Genomic DNA, 5000 nt, shown 5'->3' with positions numbered 1-5000 from the left:
AAAAATTTTGAGAAAATCTCGATTTTGTGAAAAATGAAAATTTCCCCTTCTTCCACCCTAAAGGGGCGTCAATATGTTGTGAGGCACCCCAGCAAAGTGACCTAAGTGGGGGTGAAGTTTGCGGGGCACGGGCGGAAAGTTGAATTTTTGGATGAAAATGCGTATTTTCATACTTTGAAAATTTCAGGCGTGTGTCAGACTTCCAGGCGGGGGCAGCCGCCGGAGGTGTACCGGGGACGCTTCCAGGAGCCTGGGGAAGATTTTCTGGAAGCGTCCTTGACACTTAGAAAAAATTTTGAGAAAATCTCGATTTTGTGAAAAATGTCACATTTCCCCTACTTCCACCCCAGGGGGGCGTCAATATGTTGTAAGGCACCCCAAGGCAGTGACCTAACTGTGGGTGAAGTTTGCGGGGCACGAGCGGAAAGTCGAATTTTGGATGAAAATGCATTATTTTCATACTTTGAAAATTTCAGGCGTGTGTTAGACTTCCAGGCGGGGGCAGCCGCCGGAGGCGTACCGAGGACGCTTCCAGGAGCCTGGGGAAGATTTTCTGAAAGTGTCCTTGGGACTTAGAAATATTTTGAGAAATTTCCGATTTTGTGAAAAATGTCACATTTCCCCTACTTCCACCCCAGGGGGGCGTCAATATGTTGTGAGGTACCCCAGGACAGTGACCTAACTGTGGGTAAAGTTTGCGGGGCACGGGCGGAAAGTCGAATTTTGGATGAAAATGCATTATTTTCATACTTTGAAAATTTCAGGCGTGTGTCAGACTTCCAGGCGGGGGCAGCCGCCGGAGGCGTACCGAGGAGGCTTCCAGGAGCCTGGGGAAGATTTTCTGGAAGAGTCCTTGGGACTTAGAAATATTTTGAGAAAATCTCGATTTTGTGAAAAAATGTCACATTTCCCCTACTTCCACCACAGGGGGGCGTCAATATGTTGTGAGGTACCCCAGGACAGTGACCTAACTGTGGGTAAAGTTTGCGGGGCACGGGCGGAAAGTCGAATTTTGGATGAAAATGCATTATTTTCATACTTTGAAAATTTCAGGCGTGTGTCAGACTTCCAGGCGGGGGCAGCCGCCGGAGGCGTACCGAGGACGCTTCCAGGAGCCTGGGGAAGATTTTCTGAAAGTGTCCTTGGGACTTAGAAAAATTTTGAGAAATTTCCGATTTTGTGAAAAATGTCACATTTCCCCTACTTCCACCCCAGGGGGGCGTCAATATGTTGTAAAGCACCCCAGGGCAGTGACCTAAATGAGGGTGAATTTTGCGGTGCACGGGCGGAAAGTCGAATTTTTGGATGAAAATGCGTATTTTCATACTTTGAAAATTTCAGGCGTGTGTCAGACTTCCAGGCGGGGGCAGCCGCCGGAGGTGTACCGGGGACGCTTCCAGGAGCCTGGGGAAGATTTTCTGAAAGTGTCCTTGGGACTTAGAAATATTTTGAGAAAATCTCGATTTTGTGAAAAATGTCACATTTCCCCTACTTCCACCACAGGGGGGCGTCAATATGTTGTGAGGTACCCCAGGACAGTGACCTAACTGTGGGTAAAGTTTGCGGGGCACGGGCGGAAAGTCGAATTTTGGATGAAAATGCATTATTTTCATACTTTGAAAATTCCAGGCGTGTGTCAGACTTCCAGGCGGGGGCAGCCGCCGGAGGCGTACCGAGGACGCTTCCAGGAGCCTGGGGAAGATTTTCTGGAAGAGTCCTTGGGACTTGGTGCAATTTTGAGAAAATCTCGATTTTGTGAAAAAATGACCCATTTCCCCTACTTCCACCCCAGGGGGGCGTCAATATGTTGTAAAGCACCCCAGGGCAGTGACCTAAATGCGGGTAAAGTTTGCGGTGCACGGGGGGGAAAGTTGAATTTTTGGATGAAAATGCGTATTTTCATACTTTAAAAATTTCAGGCGTGTGTCAGACTTCCAGGAGGGGGCAGCCGCCGGAGGCGTACCGGGGACGCTTCCAGGAGCCTGGGGAAGATTTTCTGGAAGAGTCCTTGGGACTTAGAAAATTTTTTGAGAAAATCTCGATTTTGTGAAAAATGAAAATTTCCCCTTCTTCCACCCTAAAGGGGCGTCAATATGTTGTGAGGCACCCCAGCAAAGTGACCTAAGTGGGGGTGAAGTTTGCGGGGCACGGACGGAAAGTTGAATTTTTGGATGAAAATGCGTATTTTCATACTTTGAAAATTTCAGGCGTGTGTCAGACTTCCAGGCGGGGGCAGCCGCCGGAGGCGTACCGGGGACGCTTCCAGGAGCCTGGGGAAGATTTTCTGGAAGCGTCCTTGACACTTAGAAAAATTTTGAGAAAATCTCGATTTTGTGAAAAATGTCACATTTCCCCTACTTCCACCCCAGGGGGGCGTCAATATGTTGTAAAGCACCCAAGGGCAGTGACCTAAATGCGGGTAAAGTTTGCGGTGCACGGGGGGAAAGTTGAATTTTTGGATGAAAATGCGTATTTTCATACTTTGAAAATTTCAGGCGTGTGTTGGACTTCCAGGCGGGGGCAGCCGCCAGAGGTGTACCGGGGACGCTTCCAGGAGCCTGGGGGAGATTTTCTGGAAGAGTCCTTGACACTTAGAAAAATTTTGAGAAATTTCCGATTTTGTGTAAAAATCACCCATTTCCCCTACTTCCACCCTAAAGGGGCGTCAATATGTCGTAAGGCGCCCCTAGACAGTGACCTAAGTGGGGGTGAAGTTTGGGTCTGATGGGTGGAAAACTGAAAAAAAGCGATTTTGTGACTTTGAGAACAAACAGAGAGCTCAAAACTTTGAAAAACGTCAGACCGCTGTCAGACTTCCAGGCGGGGGAAAGCTCTGAGGTTGTACCGAGGACACTTCCATGGCCCCCGGATTGATTTTCAAGAAAGAGTCCTTGGGACTTTGAAATTTTCCGGCGAGCTGTTTTTGGCTTCCGGGAGCCGTAGAACTTTGGGAAATCGATTCCGCTCACCGGTTCAGGGTGTTTCGAGCTAGTCCAGGTCCCAGCTACGCCGCCTGGCCTCCAAATTTCGCAAATTCGAAAAAAAAAAAAATAGAACCGGAATGAGGAAATTTCTGGCCGCCGGATCCGCCGCACGGCTCCAGGAGGTCGGACACTTTTTGACTTTGTTCCCTTAAAGTGGGGGTCGGTGTCTCACCATGCAAATACCCAGTTTTGCACACCAGCTGCAGGATATAGGAGAGAGAGGTACCTCTCGGCCCCGACCAAAATCCGTTGTTTTCGTGGTTCCTCGACTCGGGTAGGCGGTTTGGCGAGTACCCCCCTTTTGCATGGAAGTTCGCACTCGCGCCGAGACCAGGCTTCCGCGGCTCCAGGGGGACTTTTGCCGGTTGTCCGTCCCGAGTCCGAGACGCGTTTCCTGGGTCGCCCGAGCCCGAACGGACCCTCCCCACGTGGGTTCCTGTCCTCTGAGGGCGACGGTCGTCAGAAGGGGGGCAGATCCAGAGTCCTCGTCCGCAGGAGGGCTCTGGGAGGGCGGATCGCTCCTTCTGACTTTGTCCCCTCGGAGCGGGCTCGGCGTTTCTCTGTGTCGGATGTCTCCCGCTTCCGCGCCAACGGGGAGACCTATGAGAGAATCGCACCGCGACCCGGCTTCCGTCTCGAGGGCGCCCGGAGCGCGCCGGACACTCGCTTCCAGGACTCCAGGGGCACGTTTCTTCCCCGTCTCCCCCGAGGGGAAGAACGGAGGCAGGGGTTCCACCCGAGCCCCTGCCCTTTCTTCCGATCGATCTGGCTCAGCGCTCCCGGGTGGGGAGGTGGTGCCGCTCGCTCGGCCCGGGCTTTGGAGCCCGCGTCGGTTTACGGCGGGCGGTCTCCTTCCTCTGTTACCCCCCCCGGGTTTCAGGCACTCGTCCTTGGGCGCGCACGCCGGCGGTCGCCCTCCCGTCTACGGACGGAGGCGGCCGAGCTGTGGGGAGTTTGACCCGAACCGTGGTACGGCAGCGGTCCGACGACCCGCACGGGCGAACGGAGGGGCGCCCACCCACCTCGGCGTGGGGGCCCGCCGTCCGAATCGCTCCCCGCGCGGGGCAGCACAACGATCTTCTCCGAGGGCGGCCCTTTGACTTCCAGATGCGCAGCTCGTCCGCGGAGGCCCGCGCCGCACCCCAGCGTCCGAAGGGCGGCCTCCGCGGTGGGCATCGGCGAGAGCGGCGGCGGTGGGTGGCGCTTCCACGCCACCGCCGAGCTCCGCGTTTTCCAGTCTTTTCCCGAGCCCCTACGATAGTGGGGGGATGACAGACGTGCGGGGAGGCGGGCGAGTGGGTTCTCACCGTGCGGTGTGCCCCGCGGCCGAACGCCGTCGCCTTCCCCTCGTCCGCCGTCCTCCGAGGCGGCTCGGCAGGGAGCGCGAGAGCGAGAGGGAGAGCGAGAGAGAGAGACCAAGCGGACGCCCCGGAGCGAGAAGGGAGGATGGAGAAGGAAAGACGAATCGAAGGGGGGCACGAGTTTGGCGAAGGGAGTACCCGGCGTATTGCCGCACCGGACTTCGTCTGTTCTCAACAGTCGAGACACGGCTTCGGGGGGAGACGCCGCTCGGTCGGTCACCTTTGAGGTTACGGGCAAGAGCCCGGGACAAGGGACTACGCCGGAGGGCGACGCCGACACGGCCAGGCCGACCATGCCCCGCGCTTGACCTCCGGGTCGCTGGGGCTTGTGCCGGAGCCGCGGCGGACCCCGACGGCCAGCCCCCCTCTCCCACTCCTCGCGCCCGTCCGCCGGTGGGTCGAGGACCCCCCGCGGTGGAGGCAGGTCTAAGCCAGACGGCGGCGCCGCACAGGCCCCCCACGCCCTGGCCCCTCTCCCCAGCAGCGACTCAGTGCGTCGCCCCGGGAGCGGTGGGTCACGAGGCAGGGCGGCCGTGGCGTCCTCCGGAGGCCAGTCACCTCGACCTTCCCGCGCAAGGGGTGGTCTTTCGCGACAGATGCCCTCCGTTCGGGAGGCCGGGTCTAAGCCAGACGGCGGCGCCGCGCAGGCCCCCCA

The sequence above is a fragment of the Ranitomeya variabilis genome, unplaced genomic scaffold (genome assembly GCF_051348905.1).
Source record: "Ranitomeya variabilis isolate aRanVar5 unplaced genomic scaffold, aRanVar5.hap1 Scaffold_165, whole genome shotgun sequence".
In the NCBI taxonomy this organism is placed as follows: Eukaryota; Metazoa; Chordata; class Amphibia; order Anura; family Dendrobatidae; genus Ranitomeya; species Ranitomeya variabilis.
Note: the sequence above shows the minus strand (reverse complement) of the source record.